This window comes from Triturus cristatus, chromosome 9 (assembly GCF_964204655.1).
Source record: "Triturus cristatus chromosome 9, aTriCri1.1, whole genome shotgun sequence".
NCBI lineage: Eukaryota > Metazoa > Chordata > Amphibia > Caudata > Salamandridae > Triturus > Triturus cristatus.
In genome coordinates, this window is record NC_140592.1 from 610,391,411 (window position 1) to 610,417,704 (window position 26,294).

The window sequence follows — 26,294 nt, forward strand, 5'->3', positions numbered from 1 at the left end:
TTAAAAGAAATCAATTAAATAGCCACACTGTTCCTAAGACACAACACTTTTTTCAGGAAAACTGTTATCCTTAAAACGCTATTCTCATTATCTAGAGATTGTAATGCCAAAAGGGCAGGACGACATTGACGGAGCCCATACTGTTTTAATATGGGTATCAAAAACAGACTCCATACAGAGGAATAGAGTTTACAAAAAAGAGTAACATGAATCATGTATTGAGGGGAGATATTGTCACAAGGGCAAAGCTGGAGGTCTCGCGACCAGTCATTCATGAGGGGAAAAGAGACAAGTCTATGGAAGACCCCCAGCCTAAATTGAGTTAATAAGAACCTATTGTAAGCACTGGAAACTAAAATTAAATAGGGTTGGATGTTAAAAGTAGTTAAAACCAGATGATTGTGCAGGACTGTGGGCTTTAAAATCTCAGATGACATTCTGAGAGTATCCAACAGCAAAATACCCTCTTTTCTTCCTGGTTACTGTCATGATGGTAGTAGGATTAGTGAAATACTCTAAATGGCCAAGATCTTTGAAGAAGTTGTAAACGTATCTTAGCCATGGTATCCTCATAACACCTTCCAATTTTAAGATATCTAAAAGGATATCTCTATTCAATTTGGCCTCCTCTTTCATCCACAGCCTGTGCCATAGTAGCACAGGCTCCAGTCTAATTAAATCAGAGATGTAGGGAAGACGTAACTCTGCATGACAGATGCATGCTGAGGTACCACTCAGTACAGCTAAGATGTATTTTAGGAAGAAGTTTTCTACTAACTGAATAGGGGAGAGATCAACCAACCCCACTCCCATAAGCTGCAGCAGAAACACCCTTTGCCTTGTATATTTTAATACATTCATCGGGGGGTCTTTTCCCCAGTTTCCTGGCAAAGGTGACAATGACAGATGTAATATGTATAAATGCCAATTTTATGGCTGCTACAGCTTGTGCCCAGGTATCATTGTGGCCAAAAAGAATGCCCAAATAGGAGAATTTATTTCCAGCCCCAATCTTTTGTCCTGCAACAACATGTCTCTTTTTGTTTTAAAACCCTTGCCACAGCACATAATAAAAGTTTTGGAAGAATTTACCCTTAATCCTAAATATTTCATAAAAAGGGAAAAGCTATCCAAAACACGCTGAAGGCCCACTTGTGTGCGGGACATCAGCACGGCGTCATCTGCTTACAAAAGGGCTGGAATTGGGTGGCCGGCTACTTGAGGAAAGTCTTGGTTATCTTTAAGCAAAGATTCCTCAAGTCCATTTATATACAATTTAAAAAGGAACGGAGTAATAACACAACCCTGCCTGACTCCAATCCTAATTGGAAAAGCAGCCGAACACTCGCTCTTCAGACCATAACGCACGCGTGCCTTAGCATCACTATAAAAACGTTTAAGAAAATAAATAATACTTACATCCTGTGAGTCATTAATGTCCTTGTGTTTTGTAAATGTGCTAAATCCTGAGGTTAGATACTATCCTACACGTCCTGCTCTCTCTGTTCTTTCACTAATCACATGCCCCTGTGGTTTATTGCTTACTTCCAAATGTCCTGCTATTCTGTTGCCTTGTTCTGCATGTACTAAGATATCTGAATTGGTTCTCGCTGTACCATGCACCACTAAATAGACTCCAATTGGCACCAGGCCCAGGAGTTGGTCACTTTCTAGTCAAGTGGAATTATGGTGTGTGGTTGCTGGAGTTGCTCTAAAGTACTTTTCTTCCACTTTCCTTTTAGTTCCATTTGAGCTTCATTGGATACTGCTCTCGGACACCATGTGGTCACCTAAATTGTATGTAACCACCTAAATCCTGTTTTGCAGTTCCATCTTTGTAGGCCTGTTTGCTTTAAAATGACCCCTGCATCCTGGACATTCTTGCCTTTATTACCAAAGTACATTGAGGCTGATTGGATTAAATGGCCGCTGTTTTGTAGACATTTCTGCCCCATCCGCAGGTGGGCTTGATGATCTCAATGTTTCACATTTTATTCAACTGAGCATGCTATCAAGATTAACCTGTTTTCTATTACCTTGACCCGCCCTCCGACGGTGGCGATTGCATGCGAGATTCTAGGCTCCACACGCTACCACCGCCGTAATTGTGATACAACGCCGCACCCGCATTGCATCCCCCCTGGATGTCCCCATTGTTTGGCTTCCCAAGGCCCGCGAGTCAGCAAAGCCGGCTTCTCGGTGCATTGTCCTGATGTGGGTGGGTGGAATGCTATTCCTGGTGGTGAGGCAGCTGAGATGTCCATTGCCGCTGATGCCTCTTCCTTTATTGGTGCATTGCCTGCTTGCCGTTGGGCCAATTTGAATTGTGCCCACTCCCCATCCATATTGTTTGCTTTCCCACATCTCTCATTTTTTCTGGCATTTTTGCACTCTTTCTTTCCCCTTCTTTGGTGGAAGGGGTAGCGGTGCGCTGTTGTGGGGCAAGACGAAGCCTGTCGAACCCTTGGCTGGGTTACTGTTCGCCTACTCCATGTCTCTTCCTGCTGGTCTGGGCCTTCACCATTCTCTAACGCAGCAAAGTCCAAACAAGTTAGGGCCTGAAATGTTAGAAAGACCGTTCTCTGCAAAACATTTCTGTGATATTTAGTAGTAAACATGTTTGGTTACACTGAGATCTATCAATAATACATGATATATCATCAGAAACAACACATTCCCACAACAGATCTCCCACTACCTTTCCCTCTGTGACACTTGACGATGTAGTGATTAGAACATGAGTTACTGAAAACGATAAATGTTTCGCCAACATTAATGTTGACATACGCGGTCGGACTCACAAAGCAGCAGCTGAACGTCGCCCCACTGCTTTTCAGTAGTGCAAAAAAGGAAAAATAAAATGATCATAACATAATGTTATTATCATTTTATTTTTCATTGCCAGTCAGGTTAGGGCGGGGAGGGCTGAGCTGTCAGAGCAGGGGGAGGAGAAAATATGTTGAAGAAGGGAGAAAGCAGTCACCACATATGTGCACTTAATTGCACATGGTGGTTTGACCAGCTGCCTTGGGACAGCCAAACAGTCATGTGCTCTAAGCATGTTCTGAACCTGGCTGTATTGCACAGCCTGGTTGGAGAACATGCACAGACTCCCACTCCCTGTCCGAGCCCTGAACCAGGCCACTCAGACCAATCACAATACTGCTGTCATGCTGGTTACAGCAGCATCATGATTGAATTAGGTTTGACTTGGGCTTGACTTGTGCTTCCAGCTTCCAGGAGGTCAGAGACAATGGAGGAGAAACGGCGGCTGTGCAACGTTAAGTATTATATTTTATTTTCACCGCCCGCCACCCCCGTTCCGTACCAGCCGCCACTGGACTCAGACACAGATGCATCTCATAATACAGCCTCAGGGCAAACTACCTAGAAGAACAGAAGAGTAAAACAGCACATGGCAAGGGGATCGGTTACACCAACGAAATGATACAGAGCATCAGATCGTGAATGGTGATAGGTCGTCTGACTTGGCTTCAATGGCCCTGATAAAGCTCTCCTAGCTAGACACTGAGTACCCCTTTGCATCTCTGCCCATGAACGCGCCTAATGTGGTAACCTCGGCTAAGGAACATTTACGTAACTCCTTCAACCAGCTGGTAACTCCTGGTGCCCCATGCGCCGTCAAAGCATGCAATACTTCTGACCAGGACCAGTACCTAATCTATAAATCTGCAAATGTGTTTAAGATTTTTGGTTCTCGTCAGCAATCCTGGGACACAAACCGCCTGGTCCAGCAGGGCCAACCTTCTTCCCACTGCACTAATCTTTCTTAAAGTCTGAAACCAGTATGCTTGTATCGCTGGACACTTCCAAACCATGTGGTAAAAGTCAGGCAACCCTTGCTGACATCTGAGACAGAGATTTGATGCACTCATAAATATCTTGGCTATCCTCATAGGCAATAAATACATAAATTCAGGTCATTTATTTGCTTCAATTCCAACCAAGAATGTCTTGTGACTATATCCAAGGATACACTAAGGCAGTGGGCCGGTCCGTGTCAATTATTTCCCTGCCCAAGTATTGCTCCCATGGGGCTTTCAAGGGATTGAGTGAGATGGAAAAAGCGGGGGCTATTGCTATGTGCACTATGCTCACTGCATGTTTGCAGGCTCCTTCAGTAAGTATGATCACTAGGGCACTCGGCCTATTGGGCTCTTTTTCTTCAGGTTTTCATGTGCATTTAAAAGTTTGCTTTAGAACAGCATGGGTCATTGCGTGGCTGAAATCCTTCCTGGAAGATAGGTCCTTTCAGGTCTTTGAAGGAAATAATATCTCAAAACGTATGTCTCTCAGCTGCGGTGTTCTGCAGGGATCGTCCCTTAGTCCCACTCTGTTTAATGTATATATGAGCCCACTAGCTGATATGGTTCTTTGTTTTGGCGTCAAGATAATCACATACTTGTTCTGGCCTTAAACCATTCTGACAACTCCTCCCCTGGACTAGGCGCATGCCTGGAGAAGGTGGGCAGGTGGATGGATCTTCATATCTGAAAAAGAACGGAGATAAGACGGGACTGATGCTCCTTTAATGCAGGCTATCTTTAATGCAGGATTGCTGTGGCCAGACTGTCTCAGCCCCGCTCCTGCCCCTAAAAACCATATCAAAAGCCTAGGCATATGGCTTGATTGCGATCTGAATTTCAAGCATCAAGCTTTGAATTTGGTGGCCACTTGCTATGAGATCCTCAGGATGCTTCGGAAAGTTTTTCCCCTTTTACCCTTCCTTGCTAGGAGACTCATGGTCCAGGCTCTCTTCTTTCCCGCCTGGACTACGGAAATGCCCTCTATCTAGGAGCTCCCCATGCAACCATCGCAAAGCTACAGATTGTACAAAACTGTGCAGCATGCATGCTCCTCCGAATTCCTAACCGTCAATCTGCCAAACCAGCACTCAATACCCTTCATTGGCTTCCCATAATGGAGAGAATTAAATTTAAGTCTCTCTGTATTACTCACAAGACTTTAAAAGGGAAGGGACCGCTTCTCAACCACTCCATCATCTCGCCCTATCGTCCTAACAGGTGCCTGCGCTCGGATAACCTCCATCTGGCCTTAGTTCCCAGAATAAAAAAGGTGATAAGTGTTGGCTGTTTGTTCTCCTATAATGCTGCCAGGCTGTGAAACGCCCTACCCCTTCAAATTCGTCATGAGTCCAACCATTTAGACTCTTCTCCAAACATGGTTTTTCCTTAATCTCGCTCAGTAATTTGCCATCGTCTGTTCACAGCTGCTATTAGCGCTGGGATGCCCTTGGGTAGCTACGTGCTCTATAAATATTTTTTTCCTTCATTCATTCATTCATTCATTCAATTTATTCATAAAGTGCCCAACTCTGATGTCCGGGGTCTCCCTTGGAACTACACGGTACACAGTGTCCCACCATCATATAGATCTCCCACTGTGCTGATTCTTGCTTCCACCTAGGGCCTTTTGTTGTATACAAGTGCTAGGTCCTGTAAACCCAACACGCTTCAGAAAAGTATCTCTGGGTTGTACAGAGGCTCCCCTCCCGGTCTAGAAGTGTACGTCTGTCAACAAAAGCTAGCAGTGGAATACATTCTGATGTGACTCCTCCAAAATCCTCCAGACCAGATCCCAATAGCAGACTCTTATTCCCCCACCCTCAGAACTGTGAAGAATGTCTGGGAAATAAGAATTTCTAACAACTCTGAACTACCCATACCAGCAATACATCACATCTACCATATTAGTTGTGCTGCACAATAGTATACTTCCATATCTGGGGGACCATTTCAACCTCCATGAGCACCCTAGTTAACTTTGCTAGGGTGATTTGCCTCCACTGAGGTACTCTGATCAGATCCTAGATCCACAGCAAGCTCCTCAGATTCCTGAAAAAACAATTTATTCAATATCACCGGAATGGCAACAAAATAATGTAAGATGTGTTAATATAATCATTTTCACATTTGCAACTCACTCCAATGGAGAGAAGCGTAGCCTGGACTACAACAAGATAGACACCCTTGTCTCTGCCATTATCCTCCCAAAGTTTCCTGTTATCAAACCGTTATTGGTATGGTATGTCTCCACATTCAGATATTTGAATATGCTGGGTTCTCAATTGAGATGGGAATCCTTACTGGTACGGTCTAATTCAGTGCACACAGAAGGGATAGGAAACAAGCAGGATTTTTCCCAGTTCACCCCTTAACCTAAATGTGTACCAAATTATTTTAGGCTTTCCATTAGCCCCTTCATACATTGCTGTGGTTCTCTCAGATTAACAGGGCATCATCAGAGTATAAGGAGGTCATATGTACCCCAGTCTGCAGCTTAAAACCCCACTCCTGTGTGTGATTCCTAAGTAGGCATGCAAAGGGCACCATCGCCTGGGCAAACAACAGCGGCGAGAGTGGACAACCCAGACTTGTCACCCTTTGGATTTCCAATGGCTGCAAGTAGACCTACCACATATGCATTCTAGCAACTGAGTTCTTGTACAGCAGTCACCCCCATTTAAGAAAATTGGAACCCAACCCCATTTTACAGAGTACAGCAAACAGGCATGACCACTCCCACATGTCAAATGCTTTCTCTGTATCATGAAAGGCTACCAGAGTCCTAATTCATGCGATGCTCCATCAAGCATCATGAAGAGTTTACGTATATTCAAGTGGGTGCTAAATCTCGGCATAAGCCCATACTGATCTAGGTGAACCAGATCACTGATGTGGAGCATTCATTTATTTGTGAATAATTTCCCAAAATTATTTTACTCCAGTTTTAATAAGGAGATTGCCCTATCGGATTCACCATCGAGTGACTCTGTCCCTCCCTTTGCATTACACAATCATTGTTTCCTTGGTGGATTTTGGAAGAATCCCCATATGAAATGAAACTAATAAACTGCCAACAGTTTAGGCGCTACAACTTCTTTACAATCCATATCAAATTCTTTCATGTGGCCAACTTGCCTGGGCATTTTACCTCTAGCCAACTGTCCAATAGCTAATTGTTTCATTTCCAGAGTCTTGCTATAATTTGGTCCTCAGACAATGTTGTCACCTGTTTTGCCCATCAGATACTGTTCTAACAAAGCTGCATTACAATCAATGGGGTTAAATATAGCTCCAGGTAATAGGCAGCAAAAGTAACATTAATGTCTAATTGTGGGTGCAATATCTCCCCATCAGGTGACCTTGTGACATTACTCTTTAGGTGCAAAATGTCTTTTGTCTGTATCCAGTGAGCCATTTAAGCACAAAAACATACTTTGTGTAAAAACAAATCTCAAAGAGATACTGGAAGACGTTTGGTTCAAGTAATAACTTCCAATGGCAAAAACTATGCAAACTCACATAAATTGAAAATTTGAGAAAGTTTATGTAAATCTGAGTATTTCACCAAGGTCTAAGCCACATATGAAAAAAGAAAACGCTTCTAAATTCAACTCATTTATCTATTCGGTCGTTACTTTATCCTAAAAATATGGCCTTGATCTGGCTCTCCTGGACCTGCATTGGATGATTCTTATATAACCTTTCTCCCCCTGGGATGCTCCACTGACACATGATCAAACAACGGCCTCTTTGGGATCACCACTCCTTATTCTTCCCACTGAAACACTCCTCAAAAGTTTAATACATAACGGCTGTGGACCCTATATACAAAGGTAACTTTGAATGTGCAGATTGCCAAAATAAATGCTGGACAGCGGAGATACGTTAAGGTCTTTATTCCACCAACAGATACACAGTCTTCATGCTTCCTCCTCCTACAACAGCTGTCCCCACTCTGCCCATGACAATCCACCCGTTGCTTAGGTGGCCCTGGATCATCACAACCAGCAACATTCCAAGGACAAGCCACAACACATATCCCCCTCTATAAAATTAAGAAAATCCCAAAGACAGGTTATTATGCAAACAAAAGCAACCAAAGATAATAGTTCAGTAAAAGCATTGAACTACACATTAGTACTAAAACAATGAACATTTCTAAACACTTCTAAAATTCCTATAAGATGTAAGAGCACAAATTACAAAAGCATTGTCAGCTCCATGTCCAACATACTATATGCCCCTCAAATCATATTCCATCAAATAGGAAGGTGCTTTCTTAGGACGGAGACTGTGACGCTCCACTCCGGCAGTCTCCTCACTCCTTTTAACAGCTGAATTTAGATTGTTGTCACATTGCACTCTCCCCTCACACTTCACTAAACTGGACATACTCCAAACAGTTCCATCACACAAAACAACTCAATGTTTCTTCACACAAGCAATGCGCTTAGGATCCCAATGTTTAGATTTCCCATTGGTGCACATCCTGGCCTTTTCACAAAAACATAAATACCGACATGCCATTCTCTCCCACACACACACTGTGCTTCACATCAAAAGGCTGCTTGTAATTAAATTGATGTCTCTCCACCTCACATGAATCAACCACCTCCATCTTTTCTGTACATTTCAAACAAACAGGATTAAACTTGCACCCCGCAAGCCTGCCCCTTGAACATTGGAACAGTGACAATTTGGTCACAATGTTGGGTGTATTGCGATGTGCCTACAATTTGTCTCTCAGCACAGCTCTCAGCTGAATACTTTTCTCCACTGCTAACAGGGCGGATGCCTTAACCAACCCGTTCATGGATTAAACCAACCAAATTGTTTGAAGTGGGTAGACCGCCATGCATAAATGAGTGATGTCTAGCTCCTCCAGAAATTCCTTCATTTCACCTGAGACAAACTGGACACCATTGTCGATGATAATGAACTTGGGAATTCCCTCTGAAGCAAACACATCTTTTAGGAATTCCAATACTGTTCCAGTTGTCACAGTGCTCACACACCATGCTGTAACACATTTGGAAGTGTTATCAACCTACACCGACACAAATTTTTCACCTGGTGACAACAAGTCAAAAGTTCCAACAATGTCTAGACCCAATTTGATCCAGGGTTTCTCTTTGACCACTACTGGTGACAATTAAGTCGTCCTGGTCACTTTGGACTTGTCAGTCACTGCACACTGTATACAGTCTCTTACTAAATCCTCCACTTGACTATCCAAACCTAACAACCAGTATTGTTCTATAACTCTTGCTTTTGTAAGGTTCCTTCCTAAATGTCCCTCATGCACAAGATGAACAATCTTGTCCCACGGACCTGCATGGGGAACCATCTGACTGCCTTGGAATAGATCGTCATCTTCAATTAAAAGTTCTTCCTGATCATTACAAAACCCTCTTGCCTGAACCATGAGATCCTTGAAACTCACCCACCTTGACACCACACAACTCTTGACTACTTCTCTCACCTCATCTCTGGCAATCTCACTGTCTCACTCAACCTTGCCAAGCACCGCTTCCTTTACCTACATGACAGGATCTGTCACTACTTTCTCCCTGACTGATCTGCTAGTTGGCGACCATGACAAGAAATTAGCTGGCACATTCTTGGCACCTGGTGGATAGTTGACCACAAAATTGAATTCCATTATGCCTTCCACTGAACTATTTATGCGCTGACAAAAATTGTGTACGCTCCTGCATGCCAACAATTGCAGAAGACCCCTATGATCTTTCCTGAGTACAAATTGTAGACCCCACAGAAAGAACTTAAAATGGTTTATCGTCCAGGTGAAGGTCAACTCCTTGTGCTCAATACCCATGTATCTCTCCTCTGTGCCTTTCAATAAGCAGAAAGCAAAGGCCACCACTTTATCCTCGCCATCCTCCACCATCCACAAAACTACACTCAGTCCTTTTAAACTGATATTAGTCATCAGGAACATCTTCCTCACAGCATCAAAATGGCACAGGTTGGCATTTTTGCAATTTCTCCTTTCACAAGCTTGAAAGCCTCCTCTGCTTCTCCAGTCCACACAAATGTAACTTCCTTGGTAAGCTGTATTCGGATGGGCTGGACTACACTGGCAAAACCTTTGACAAATTTGGAGTAATACTCTGCCATGCCTAAAAATTATCATTTTTTTCATTTGATAACTTTATTTCGGTCGAAAAGACCATAAAAGTACACATACATACATAATCGATTATATAAATCCGGATAAGACAATAAATAACATTCAGAGTTTAAAAGTTTGTTAAAAAAGATTAAACTACAAGTCATCACTATGAAGTATTTATGTTAAAACGTTTGTCTCCTACGCCACATACTGTAGAGATAGCGGGATACAGCAAAAACAATAATTGGGTCAGTATCATAATTTAGGGTCCTACAGGCCTGCTTGAAATAGCGAAAACCCAGATTCCTGCAAATGGGAATTAGCCAACTTTTCCTAATTTGATAATAAGCAGGACAAAAAAAAAGCACATGTGCAACAGACTCTAATTTGTAATTGCAAGCATGACAACTCTCCAAATTTCGTACCTGCCACTTAGAGGAAAAGGACCTAACCGGTAAGGTACCATATCTTAATTGAATATACAATTTGCGGGCAAGTGGTGGTTCTATTTGGTCCATGAATTTCTCAAGTTTAGGATCTTGTTTAACCATGAGAAATTCTAAGGTTAACCTACCCTTAGCAGAAGAACTCAAAAGTGAGGTAAGGTTTTTCCAGGACAACAAAGAAAGAATTTCCTTCCTTGGTATCCCTGGGCAACTTGCCTCCGGGGTTGCCCACAATTCCGGGAGTCCTAATTGAGTACAAACTGCATTAATGTGCAAAAGCCAGGGGATATTTTTAAATTTAAGAGCAGGCCAGATCTCTAAAAATTCTAATTTGTACGAAGACAATTCAGGCACTGACCACAGCCTTTTCCAGTACAAAATAGGTCTTGCACTGATAATCTCCTCTATTGGGACTAGCCCAAGATCAAACCTAAGGGGGATCATTGGTGTACTGGAAGGAAGCCCTAAAAGGGATCTTAAAAAGGATTGCTCAGCCCTAGAAAGAGACACTGACTGCTTATGTCCCCAGAGTTCGGCCCCATAAATTGCAGCCACTCTAGCCTGTCTACAATAGATTTCAAGGGCGGGAGACACAGGTTTGAAACTCGATCTTTTAATAACTTTATTCACACCCCCTGCCAATTGAGCGAGCTTCAGCGTTGACTTAGCAATCTGAGACTTCCAGCCGAAATCCTCCGTTAAAGTCACGCCCAAATAGACGAAAGTTTTAACTCTCTCAAGGGGGATATCAAATAAGACGGGATTTGGACTCACCCGCTTAGGGGGATTAAAAATCATGTATTTGGTTTTCCCCAGGTTTATTTCTAGTCCTCTTGACTCACAGAACTTTGCAAAGCCGTTCAGTATATTTTGTATGCCCGAAGATGTTCTGGACAGTAACAGAGTATCATCTGCGAACATCAATGCTGGCACACGTCCTGATAATAGTTTAGGGGCATCATTATTTACTACACAGTTCAAATGGTCAATAAGACCATTAATGTAAAGGCTAAACAGTGTAGGGGCTAGGACACAACCTTGTCGAACGCCTTTTTGAACGGGAAATCAATCCGTAAGCTCACCGTATTTGCCACATCTTACTTGGGCGTAATTATTAGTATGAAGCCTGGATAGGACTGTCAATAGGTAAGATGGAAGGCCCATGTCTGCCAAGACTTGCCATAGTTTAGTTCGAGGAAATTATCTGATTTGATCCTTATTGGATGGGGATGCCACATCAATAACAGAGCAAGCCAAGCTAATTTTCGTAAGGATTCGTTCCCAGAAATGCTGTGTCCCAAATATTAAACAGAGTCAACTCCAATTCTGTTTCATGGGTAACCCCTTGTCTTTCAACCTGATAGACACCGGCCTCAAAACCTCATCATGCTGCTGCTTATCCTTCCCATACACCAGGATATTATCCTGGAAATGCATCACCGACCCAATGCCCTCCAAAACCAACTTCATAAACCTTTAGAAGCATGCTGCTACAGAGGCCAATCTGAATGGTATCCTCTTGAACCTATATGCGCCCAAAGGCATTACGAACAAGGTGAGAGCTCTAGAATTCTTGTGCAGCATCACCTGGTGTTAGGCAGCAGATAAATCCATCACACTAAACACCTTTTAGTGTGGTAAGAGCCTCCTTGATGTTTTGCAGGGGCTGGCGATCTATCAAGATGCATTGTTTGAGGTCCCTAAGACCAAAATACATGCAAATCTTAGTTATGTTGTCCTTCGGGGCAAGGACCACTAGGACCAACCACGTTGAGCTTTCTATCTCCTCTATAACCCCGCTTTGCAACAATCTGTCCCATTTCTCCTGCAAGGGTTTCATCAATAAATTGGGCTCCTTAATTGTCGTGTGCAGAACAGATTTTTCATCTTTCTTGAATATAATTATTTCTAAAACCCTTTGAGAAGCCCCAACTAGTCATTAAAAACTTCCAGAAACTAATTTTTCCAACCAACAACCTCTTCAATGGTCACCACCATCATAACTTGGTTGGGAGCATTTGGGTTAAAAAATCAAAGGCCTGGTTATAAGCAAACACATATATATTGAATTTAAAGAATTTTTGAATGAGCATCACATCGTACTGCTTCGGCAAGCCAACTCTGGCTATCTGGTCATACCCACCCATATGTTGTGTTATTCAGATAAATAAAAAAATCATCAACCACCCATATGAAGTCGTGAGCCTACCAGCCTATACTTTCAGGACGGGTTAGCAAGATGTGAAAAAAACATTTAACAAGTGATTTTTATAAAAACTGTAAGGTGGGTCACAAAGTGCCTCACGTAAGCAACATCCATGGAGCTACTGGTTGGTACTCACCAGTTTGCTCACTCTGTCATCATCGGCACTTTCCTGATAGAAAAGAACGTGACCTAACTCTAATTAATATGTAAAAATAAAAGAGAGAGGTGTAAAGGAGGTAGACTAAACTAAACTCTCCTTGAGTTAAAATTGAGTTGTGTGCACCTATCGCACATATTCTTTAATTTTTAAATGGTGTTCACCGTCAGTTAAAAAATAATGGCATTTTTAGACCATTTTAACCTGAACGGCAGTTCAGGTAAGCAACCTGGATGTTGCTTACGTAAGGCACTTTCTGACCCACCTCACATCTTTTATAAAATCCACTAGACTAGATAGCCAGCATTGTCTGGCTGAAGCAGTACGATGTGATGCTCATTAAAAAACTCTTGAAATTGAATATATATTGTTTGCTTATAACCAGGCCTTTGTTTTGGAGGGCGTCCTGGTTGTATTTCCCTCTCATGCTCCTTATTTGATAGATGAGCATTTGGGTTCAAGACAATTCCCAAATCCCTCTGGTGTCTCTACTCTAACAAGTTGTCCCCTCTCCGTGCCGCGTAAACATTTCCTACAGTTTTCCTTCCTTGGAAATTTATCAGCATCACTGCATAGCCCACCAGATCTAGTTTCATGTCCCCATAACCTTCAGAACTGATATCAGGTGGTAGCAATGTAATACCACCGGAGCCATATACCCTCCCCCAATTCTTGTCCCAAATAAGGCATTGTTATGGAAACATTATTAACCACCCCCTCAGTCTGCTTAACTTCCATGAGTGTGGATCCTACCCGCAGGACCACACTCTGACTTTCTTTAGGCTCATCCACCACCTCATGCACCTTCACATTGTTACATACATGGGCAAAATGCCCCCTTTACCCGCAACTACAACATACTACATTCCTGGCCTTGCAATGAGGACTATTCACAAGATGATAAGAGCTACAACATTTAAAACATTTGAATCGGAGTCCTTCCCTACATCAGGTCCCACAGCACCTTCACCACCCCAGGTTATCGAGGGGTGCTCTTCTGGCCCCTATTAGTAGCTTTGTCAGTTGACGGCTTGTCAGAATCTGGTTTATCTGGCAGTGCAGACACCCTGTACACAAAATGAGAGGTGTCACCTCACATTTCTTTTTCCTGTCCAGCTGCATGGTTCATACTTTCCACAATCTCAATAGCTTGTTGAAGTGAAGGGTTATTTTCTAACAATTTCTCCTGGACCCTTTGGTTATTCCTGCAACACAACAATTGATCCCTGATGAGGGAATCAGATAACTCCCAAAACTCAATGGTTCTCACCAGGTTCCCTCGAGCAGCTACGTCGTGAGCTACTCGTTCCTCTTTAATTCCTCTCTATCTTGAACCCTCATAAGAAATGTGTGCCTCTCCATTACAACATTGATACGCAGGTCAAAATGTTTCTCCAGCATGGTGTGAGACATTTCAAACACATCTCTTGGTTCCTCTTACTCATTGCTAGTGTCAATTTCTTTCAATAAATGTTTCTCGCTTCCAAATTATGCAACAGTAGTGCCGACTTCCTAGCTGCTGATCATTTTCCTCCCAATGGCCACTAAATAAAGAGTTAAAGTAGCATCTCCACCTCTTCCATGGCAAGACGGGCTCTCCTAATTCCGATAAAAAGTGTGAGGGTGTGACATGTTTGTCACAGCCATGTCTGAATCCTGCAAAGCAACTAAAGATAACAAGCTAAAATAATATACTAATACAACAAGTCAACATAATTCGATATAGATAAGAGACTAAATAAATAATTTTCACCATGTGAAATCATGTTCTTCTTTGGCTAGGACTCACCACTGCCAAGCGATTCCACTCCTATGCTCCTGTTAATTAGAATGCATCTCACAGGCTCCGATGAATTCTAAGTGCATGAGGTCTTGGATGAATGTGCATCTGGTGTTCCAGGGTTGCCATTTGAAGATCTATCAGAGCATGCAGAGAGTATAGAAACAGGAGGAGCTGACTCCAGTGATCTGTGCTGTCATGTTGAATTTGTCATCCGGGATGATTCCCAGGTTCCTGGCATGGTTGGTAAGTTTTGGACAAGATGGAGTCCCAGGGAGAGTTCTTATTCCTGAAAATCAGCGCTTCCATCTTGTCTGAATTGAATTTTGGGCAATTAGCTCTCATCCAATCTGTTATGTTGATCATGCATTTGAAGAAGTTGGTTCTGGTGGTGGGGGACTTGTCGTTTAGAGAGAAGATGAGTTTGTAGTCATCTGGGTAGGATAAGATTCAAATGCCATGTAATCTGATGATGTTAGCCAGCGGTGTCATGTTGATGTTGTACAGGGTTGAGCTGAGCAATGAACTCTGGGTGATTCCACAGATCACATTCTTGGGTTCCAGTGTGTAGGGTAGTAGTTTGACTTGCCGTGTTCTTCCTGTAAGGAACAAGCTTATCCAGTTCAGGGATGTTCCTTGAATGCCTTGTTCATGCAGTTTTCTAATGAGCATTTGGTGGGAGACTGTACCAAAGGCAGCTGAGAGGTTGAGTAAGATGAGGGTTGTGGTTTTTCCACGGTCAAGTATTGTGTGGAATTTGTCTGTGGCTGCATTGAGTGCTGTTTTGTGCTGTAGTTTTGATGGAGCGGGTAAAATGTTTATTTTTTATATACCCAATCCATTTATATATGTTTATATTAAAACAATTAATGATTAATTATAATAATTAATAGTTTGATGTAAAAGAACTAAATCAACCTTATTAACAGAAAGAATACACGTGGGAATGCATTTGCATGGCTAAAATAATAAGTGAACTAAGTTTGTATGCATATTAAAATGATAAACGTTGCTTGAGTAATGTTATTGTGAATTGCGCTTAAATAAACCAGCATTAACGGCTTTGGATGTTGCATATGGCTAGATAAATGCACACACATAAGGGTATTAGCAAGGGAATAACACTGTTTTAATCATTTCCATGTATTAATTACGATTTTGTGTTTCTTTGCTTAAGTTGACTATTATGGCCGACCAAAAGATGGTCTGAAGCCTGAAGCCTAACTAAAGTACATTACTTCACCATTTGAACAATGGAGAAAGGCGTCTGCACTGACTTCGACCGTGTCCCCTGTGTGACCTGTCAGACCATGCCCATGAAGACTACCCTGGGCGAGGTGCCAATGCCCCTGAACGTGAAGAAAATGTTACAATTGAGAATATGAACTGTTGAACCCGACCTGTTCTCAACAAACTGATACGACCACGGATTACTCTTTCCCATACATTCGCTTTGAGACTTTTCCCGCATGAGAAAATTGAAAAATGTTTCCTGATGTGCCGAGATGTATTTGAATTTAGCCAATCATATCCCTGTGAAATGAGAAATGTAACATTTGATATGCAAATTTTAGTATAAATATTGGTAGACTAAAGAGGTGTTTAGTAGAAGCTGCTGACTGAGAACCGATGATCAGAGATCCTTGTGCTGACGGAGAGGACGGTGACTCTACATGATAGAACAGAACTCTGACGAATTTACGGAGGACCAGTTCTGACTTAGAAACGACAATTAGCCAGAATAGGTAAATATGACAAAAGATGATATTGCATTATTGAGATTTAACCTGCCTTTAAATTAGATAAAAGAAAATCATTATTTGAATTAATGTGTCGGTGATTATTTCATTGAAATGTTTATTGATTAACTTAGAGTGTTAAGGTATCATTGAACTAAATAACAACTAAATAATTCGATCGACCTATTGATGGAGGAATAGTTAGGGTGATTCAGGGAAAGTGGTTCTTCCATCAAGGAAAGCAGTTTGGTTCGGAACTGATGTCCCTTTGTAGGCACGGATAGTTTGATAGAATGAATGTTGGTGTTATGGGCCCCACCAGCGTATGATGTGTGTGTGACTGAGAAATCATTCTGTCCGTGGAAGTAGAGGGAAATTGAGGAACCCAAACTGCACCAGTTTTTCTGGTAGCAAGATGATGGTTTTTATTGTTTAGGTTTAATGATTGTACGTGTATATAGCTACCCGTTTTTCTGGTAGCTAGAGAATGGTTTTATTGTTTCGTTTAATGATTTTGCCTGTATATAGCTTATTAATTATTGATTGGTATTGATATGTGTACTAACACTATATGTTGAAGTCGTATTGAGTTTTATGTAGTCTGTACGGCTTCTGGGATGTAAGAAGTCGGTGACAGTTCCGTAGTAGGGCAGAGGAAAGCGCTGCTCTCGGGAAAGGCGGGATTGTTGGCCCTGTAGGTACACAGGGAAAAACGTGTAACAATTGAAGTTGCGCGTCGCATTGTCTGGGTTCGATTCGGTGACATCGCCGTGTGTTGCCATTAGAGACATTTTCTGTATGAAAGAAGTGTGTATGATAGCGAAGGTTAACTGTGAAATTTTGGTCTTTAAGTACCAGGAAACCAATTGGGATACCGATAACACTTATCACTGAAAAGGTAGCAGGTGTTCTCTGAGCTTGAGTGAAGGACAAAGTAGAGGTAAGCGCTGCTTTGTTAACGTATATCATAATTCTGTAGTAGGACAGACTGTTCGCTGTTCTCGGAAAAGACAGGATTCTGTGTGAATGAACTACATTTTCTTCTGTGAAAGTGCATGAATGAAATAGCATTCAGGTTAATTGTGAAACTCTGGTTTTATTTCTCAGGAGCATTGCGTTTCCAACCATGTGTCTTCATTCTGGAGAAACAGTTAATTGATGCTTGATAGAAGGGTAAAGTAGAGGGATGTGCTACTTTATTAAAGGAAGTAACGATTCTGTAGTAGGGCAGAGGTAAGCACTGCTCTCGGGAAAGGCAGGATTCTCGTGAGAAAGGTCTATTGCTATTCTGTGGTTAGCGAAGCAGACAATGGAGATGTTTATATGTTGTAACTAACGGTATTGTAAAATTGATACAAAGTCTACGGAGTAGACTTGTAAAGGAGGGGTAGACTGGAGACAGGAGCAGGAGCTGCTGCAGCGACTGCTGACGTCAGAAAGACCGCGCTGGGATTGGACAGTGGGTCAGAACATCAGAAACGCCCTGATTGGTGCGTTAGTGTGTGCCGCGAAAGGATTGGTAGAAGTACAGGGTGACGTAGACACTCCAGGATTGGTGCGTTAGTGTGAGTCGCGCTGGGATTTGTGGATTGTAACAGTGATGTAGACGATCCAGGATTGGTGCGTTAGTGAGAGTCGTGCTGTTATTGGACTAGAGACCGTATAGTTGACGAAAAGCCGAGGGGTTCACGGAAGAGAGGAAGATGTATTATCATTCAGCCGAAAAGAAGAAGAAATCCTTGTTTAGTCAAATAAAAGGGTGGTTTGTGAAAGACAAAGAGATTGTGACAAGGGAAGGACAGTTACTTCCACCGATGAAGACACCCGCATCCTTCATGGTTGCGAAATATGGATACCATACTTGCATTTGGTTAGACAATTGGGCAAAGTATACAAGGGAAGACGGAGTTTTAGCATTTCCGGAACATGGTTCATTTATTTTGGCGATTTTAAGGAACCTACGTGAAAGGATGATGAGATTAGATCCCCGACCAAGACCTACACAGTTTGAGGCATTGACTGGGTGGGAAGATGAGATGCATGAGCGAGAAAAACAGAGAAATGGCAGTAGGTATAGATATATGTTTGGACGGCCAAATTATCGTGAAACTCATTGTGATCGAATGAGAAGGTGGCGAGACGCAAGTATGACTGAAGGACTGTTTCCCGTAAGAGCTGCAGGAGAAAATGAAGGATGGAAATGTGTAGAGAAAAGACATAATGAAGAACCTAGAAGGTATGGAGCAAATGAATCGGAGGACAATGTCCTAGATGATATGTTTTACAAAGACCCACCTCTGTACAGACAGGAATCAGAGATATTAACCGCAGATACTCCAGTGAAGGAAACCCTACAAATCATTAAGACAGAGGTTGTGACACCAGAGGTAAAGAGGAGAAATTCCCTTAGGGAAAGAGAGATGGAAAACAAGGCTGGAAGTGAAAATTCAAAAGAATTAGCAAAAACCACATTAGAATTAACGGAGAAAATAAGAGAATTGACCAAGAATCTAGAAGCAGTTACAGTCCCTGTAACCATAGGTCCGGTTATTCCCATTTTTGAGAAGCAGAAAGAAAGCGAGCATGGTCTAACAGTTTCGTATTTAAGCAGTAGACAAGCGGAACAACCTCTAATAAGAGCAAGGGAGAATCCTTGGAGACATACAATGAGTGAAGGTGGACTAAATGTGTCAAATAACCCGTTGTATAGTCCTGATTCTGTAGAAAGAGACAGAATAGTAGGAGGACAAATATTAGAACCACAAAGAATGACAGAACCAGGCAATGTGGAAAAATCAGTAGGTATAACTACAGATGAATTGAGCGAATGGTTGAAGAGTTTGCAGGAAAAAGAGAAAGAACCTCAAACTATTGATGTGGCAAAATTACGCATGGTGTTAGAAGAATTAATAGTAGGGACAATCCCCATGGAAAAGCTGAAAAATTACCAGGATGAGGAGCTACTGTTTTTATGTAAAAGTGTCACTTGGAGAGCAAAGAATTTACATGACAGGCTAGAAGAAATAGCAAGTGAAATGGGAATTGACATGGATAAGGTAAAAGCTTTACAGAAGCCTTACTGAGTGGATTTCACGGAAAAGGATATTGAAAATATGAACACTGCAGGACGAATAGGGCAGATTAAGGATATAATCACATTGTTAAGAAAATGGGGAGATGTGGACAAATGGAAAAGCAGGTGGTATAGAAAGCAGGATGATACCTCAGGCAGGACTTTCCCAGCATTTCCTGTGAGAGAAAAGAAAAAGGTAGTGACATAGTTTCCCATGAGAGAGATTCCAGGAGGGGGATATGTGCATGTCCCGTGGACAAGACAGGACATTTTGTCATTTACAAATGACTTCCCTCGATTGCGTGAAAAGCCTGTCGAATGGTAAAGACAGATGGACAGATTTTTTAAGCTGTCAAAAGTACTGTGGATTGATCTAAATAGCTTATTTGATATAATAATGCCAGCAGACTTATGGGCAGAATGCAAAATAGTCATTGATTGGCCAGCTAAAGAATACCCGAGACATCCCAAAATGGGAGCACCAGACCCGAGGTAATGAAGAAATACGAACAGGTTATGGTATTTCTGAAAAACAAAGTACCTCCCAAAGAAACAGATTGGGTTAAAATAGATCGAACGCATCAGGAAGTGAAATAATCAGTTCATGCTTACTATGAAAGGCTAATATTAGCTTTCAAACAGTTTAGTGGAGATGAAAACCTGGGAGAAAAGGATTTAAGCCATTTTGTGTACAGATTTGTGTATGGTTTACGTCCCGAAATTAGTGAAATGATTAGGCAGCACACTGTCGATTGGCAAAGCAAGAAAATCGATGAAATTCTGAGACATGCCAAATACTTTAATGATGAGATTGAGGCAAAGCAGCAAAAACTGAAGGAAAAGGCAATGTGGGCACAAGTGAAAGTTGCAGAAAGGCAGGAAGCTCAGCTAGTCGAACAAGCAAATAACCCAGGAATCAAACCGAGATTTGGCCCAGGAAAGGGAAAAGGTAATATAGAAGAAGCTAAAAAGAAGTTTCCATGCCACAATTGCGGTAGGTTAGGGCATTGGAAATCCGAGTGTAAATTTCCACCAAGTACTAATAATGAAAATCCATCATTGAATCCACAGGTGCAGTGTGAGGTGGGTGGCCAGCCGCAGCAACAGCAGAAGGCTGTTAATCCACAGAATCAGGTGCCAAAACCGCCACTACCGCAAAGCAGAAATATAATAAAGAAGTGGGATTCTACAATGAAGAACAGGTAAACAAGCTGCAACGTGCAAGCGCTGTTTCACAATATTGGCTGCGAAATGAAGAGAGTGATTCAGAGGAGAATTATTGACGGTGCCGAAGGGAGGAAGAAGAGTGCGTGCTTGGCGCAACTCTAGAAATAGATAAGACAGGACCATTTGTGGATGGGAAAGTTAATGATGAAAACATTACTTTTCTAGTAGACACTGGAGCTACACAATCAACTGTCAGGTCAGCAGATGTAAAGAATCTTCCTCTTTCGGATGAAACAATCCAAGTAATTGGTGTATCAAACACCCAGATTAGGACATACCTTACGGAACCCGTAAAGATTAAAATAGGGAAATTCACAGACATGCACCGTTTTGTGGTGTGCGATACCAGTCCTGTGAATTTGTTAGGAAGGGATTTGTTGTGCAAGATGAATTGCACTATATTCTGTACCCCAGATGGAATAGCATTTGAGACACCAGATGAGGATGTACTGTATAAAATGACAATGGCTAATCAAGAGCATGATACAGGAACTTATGCAGTATTCAACCCTGATGAATTACCCAAAGAATTGAAGCAGTCTGTGAAAGCAGGTGTCTGGGATTTTACTGGAGAAGATGTAGGTCTTATGAGAAATATAGATCCAGTAAAAATTACATTAAAAGAAGGAGTAGTTTATCCAAACATTCCACAATACAGACTGACACCTGAAATAATTGAAGGAGTGACACCTTTAATTGAGAAAATGATTCAACAAGGAGTTTTGAGGGAAATCATGAGTAGCCCATGTAACTCACCTATAATGGGACTGAAGAAGCCTAATGGAAAGTTCAGGATAGTGCAGGATTTGAGAAAAGTTAACAAAATTGTTGTGTCATGCTGTCCCATTGTTCCAAATCCATCAGTTATTTTGTATCAGATTCCCCATGATGCAGAATGGTACACAGTAATTGATTTGTGTCATGCTTTCTTTTCCATTCCGTTGCATCATGACAGCCAGCCGATATTTGCATTTCGGTTTGGAGAGCGTATTTTAGCATGGTGCCGAATCCCACAGGGGTACACAGAGAGCCCCTCAATATTTAATCAGTTACTGAAGAAATCTCTGGAAAGCTTAACTATGCCTGAAAATTCAGTTTTAGTCCAGTACATCGATGACCTACTGGTGGCATCGAAAACGCGTGAAGCTTGTGAAACAGATACCATAGCTTTGCTGAATCATTTGGCAGATGGAGGACTAAAAGTATCTCCGACAAAATTTCAATTCTGCAAAAAGGAAGTACAATACCTAGGACATAACATTGAAAAAGGGCTGAGAAAAGTGACAACAGACAGAATCAAAATTATCAGAGGGATGAGAGCCCCAATGACCCAGAGAGAAGTGAGAATGTTCCTAGGGATGGTTGGCTACTGTCGTCAGTGGATAAGTAACTTTTCCCTGATTGCCAAACCCTTGGTAAAATTGACAAAAAGTGAGGTTAAAGATCCTCTTGAATTGAACAAAGAAGAATTGGCAGCATTCAGACAATTAAAGGACAGACTTTGTGAAGCCCCAGCTCTGGGTATGCCAGACTATGAGAAAGAGTTTGAATTGTACTGCAGTGAGAGAAACGGATGTGCACTCTCGGTGTTAATACAGAAACATGGAAGATTAAGGAGACCAGTTGCATATTTCTCATCAATGCTAGATCCAGTAGCGGTGGGTCTGCCCGGATGTCTGAAAGCAGTAGCTGCTACATGTCGAAGTCTAGAGCAAAGTGAAGGAATAGTGATGGGATATCCAGTAAGAGTGTTTGTACCTCATGCTGTGGCGATCCTTTTAACAAGGAGCCGAACACAGTTCATGTCACATAGTCGGCTGACTAAGTATGAGAAAGTCATTCTAGGTGCAACTAATGTGAGTCTGGAGAGATGTGTGAATGTGAATCCAGCTACACTATTACCAGATGCAGAGAGAGTGGAGGTAAGAGATGATGTTGATCAGGATTGCTTGGATGTGCTTGATTTCTGCACGAAACCCAGACCAGACATAAAAGATTTACCATTGCCAGAAAGTGATTATGTGATGTTTGTGGATGGATCTTGTTTGAGAATGGATGAAGGATTGTTGAGTGCAGCATATGCAATATGCACAGTTGCAGCAGTCGTGGAAGCATCACACTTGAAAGGAGTTAAATCAGCTCAAGTAGCAGAACTAGCGGTACTGACAAAGGCATGCAAAATCGGGAAGAATGTGAGATTGACTGTGAGAACTGACAGCCAGTATGGCTTTGGAGTTGTCCATGACTTTGGCCAACTTTGGCTACAGAGAGGGGATGTATGATGTTACAACGCATGCTGTTACAACGCATGCTGTTACAACGAAAGTTTTACAACGCGAGTGCATTGACAACGCAGGACATTACAACGCAAGTCTTTACATCGACTTGCACTAGATGGCGTGCTAACATTAAAAATAGTGTAGTTTACTATCACAACACCTTCTCTACTGTTACGTGGACTGGAGTTGGAATGGTAAATGACACTTTTTTAATGTTAGCACGCCATCTAGTGCAAGTCGATGTAAAGACTTACGTTGTAATGTCCTGCGTTGTCAATGCACTCGCGTTGTAACAGTTTCGATGTAATGGTAGTGCGTTGTAAAAGTTGCGTTGTAACGGTTGTTCCCCACAGAGAGGTTTTCTGACCTCAAGTGGAACTCCTATAAAGAATGCAGAACTGGTTGAAAATTGCTTGAAGCAATACAGTTGCCTAAAGAACTGGCTGTTGTGAAATGTGCTGCTCATAGTCAAGGTAGTGATTACATCACTACTGGGAACCGATACGCAAATGACATGGCTCAGTATTGTGCCCGAAATCAGTATTCAATTAATCGGGCCAAGGAAAAGGAAATGTCTTCTTGCTCCTTAATGTTTACTAACGTTGTGGGAACATGGGAAGAGGTGAGGCAGTTGCAGGATGAAGCAGGAGATGAAGAAATGAAACAGTGGGTAAAAGCAGGTTGTGCCCCAAGGGAGAAAGATCATGTGTGGGTCTATCGGGATGGAAGACCAGTAATGCCTGATAGCATGATGTCAACCATGGCATGGATGTTTCATGGCCAAGGGCACCTAGGGAGGGATGCCATGATAAGGGCCTTTAAGCAGACCTGGTGCAATGCAAAATTCAGGTTGATAGCAGAGAGTCTCTGTCAAAGATGCCTGATATGTCAGCAGTACAATCCTGGAAGGAAAACAGTGGTGAGCCTAGGCACAATAGGCCGAGAGGGAGGACCTTTCACCAGAATGCAAATAGATTTCATTGAAATGCCCATTATAACAAGTTAAGGTATGTTCTGGTGGTAGTTTGTCTGTTCTCCCGGGGGGTGGAGGCATACCCAACAAGAAGAAATGATGGAATCACAGTGGTCAAGCTATTGCTAAGGGAATTCATCCCGAGATTCGGGTTCCCAGTGATCATTGAATCAGACAGAGGAGGACACTTTTACAATGAGATCATGATTTTGATTTGTGAAGCATTGGGTGTACAACAAAAACTACATTGTGCCTATCGACCAGAGGCTTCTGGTTTGGTTGAACAAATGAATGGTACGATCAAAAACAGAATAGGGAAAATGTGTTTAGCCACAGGAATGAAATGGCCTGATGTCTTGCCTCTAGTCTTGATGACAATCAGATCTACTCCAGACAGAACTACAGGTTTGAGTCCCCACGAAATTATCATGGGACGAGCCATGAGACACGTATTTGTTCCAGTCAACAAATTGATGACAATAACTGATGACATGATTTTGGATTACTGTAAAGGCCTGGCTGACGCAGTCCATTCTGTGTTTCACCAGGTTGGAGCGGATGCCACCACCCTTGAGAGAAAACCAGCCCATGATCTGAGCCAAGGTGACTGGGTGAGAATAAAAGTCCACAGAAGAAGGAATTGCTTGGTTCCAAGGTGGGGAAGGCCAAGGCAAGTTATCCTGACCACAACAACTGCTGTGAAGTGTGCTGGACTGAAAAATTGGATACATGCAAGTCACACTTTGAGAGTTCCAAATCCAGCAGATAGCATTGGAAAAGAATATTTTGATGCTTCGGAATCAAGTGCTGATTCAGATGATGAGAATTCAAAGACAAAAAAAAATCCCGAAAGGGGGGAGAAGGAGCCAAGACTAGTTCCAACTCCAAGAGAAGAAATCCTGAGGAAGAGATTGCAGATTTCAGATTGTTCAGATTCTGGAGGTGAGCAAAACGCCAGTGGCGAGCACAGAAAGAAGAAAAGAATGTCTCAACAGAAGTAACATTCACACCAGATGAAAGAGTAGGAGAAGTTCCACCGGAGAAAATTCTTGAAGGAGAAGAAGGGACAGAAATAGAGAGAGAGGGACAGATTTCTGTGGAAGACCCCCGAGGAGGTGTAGGGACATCCAACACTGAGTTAGGTGAAGGGACAAGCAGCAAGCAGAAAGATTGCGTGTCGGAGACCCGAGGAGGGAAAGAAGTAGGGCAAACACAAGAGGTGGAAAAGGAAACTGTTGAAAAGGAAAAGCCAAACGAGACAGAATCTGAAGACAGTGAAACCGAAATACCAGAGGGTCGAGTTCTGAGAAAAAAAACTTGGATCGAGGAAAGAAACAGTAAAGAAGGTAAACTAAGAAGAAATGCTAAAGGAGACCTTTGGCCAATTAAAATTAAGAGACTGAGATACCGATTGACAAGAGTCAAACCCACAAAAGCTGAACAAGTGAATGAAGTGACTAGTCAGCTCAAAGAAAAAGAGGGAGAGACAGAGGTGTCTGAAGAAAACAAACGATCAAGAAAACCCAACCAGAAGTATAAGTCACCTGAATGGTCGTATGTGGCACTGCCTGAACAAGGAGAAGAGGTAGATAGTCAAGGAAATCCAGAGGAGACTTTACTGAAAGTGGTGGAGGAAGAAGAAACAGCGGAAATCCTGTGAGTTATTCTATCCGATATTGGAGAAGAAGCGGAAGTTCAGGAATTTCTGTATGTGGATGATGAAAAGGAAGTGAAAAACGATGAGATGCCAAACTGAGTGATTTCCGGAAAGTCATCGGTGAAAATATAAAGGATTGAATAAGAAATTGAAGAACTGGGTTAACCTGATAAGTGCTTTGCTCTTTCAGGTGAAGGAGCAAGGAGTAGAGTAGAAGAGGCTAAGTCAAAAGACACGGTCAATTTATCAAGATGGCTAACATAGATGATAACAAGAGTAGATGTACTTTTATGAGAAGATGGTGCAAAATGTGTTGCTGTTGTACAGGATTATTAATGCTTCTATGGAGCGTGCTCGCTCTTTTGATCTCTTTCAAAGTAACTTTAGATAAACTAGAAGGGCATACAGAAAATATGACTAACATAGTGAAGAGTTCACAAAAGGTAGTTCCATTTAAAACAAGCACTGAACATATGCACAAGGATAGGTCTATAACTGATTTTTCTAGCAATGTATTTTCAAAATTATTGTATGAATATGTAAAAACAATGGATGTAAGGGATTGCTACGTATGTATGCAGTTACCTGCCTCTGTTTTCAGAAGGGGTGACTTATCATCATCTACCAGCAACTTATGGAATAACATGTGGTGTGCTAACAAGTATATTTTATCAAGTAGGGAAATTAGCATATAATCTGTCAAGTATAGATAACATTCTTGGACAATTGCCTATGAATAATTAATTGAATCCTGCTAAAACTGCTAATGTATTAGGTGAGATTTTTATAGAAACTAA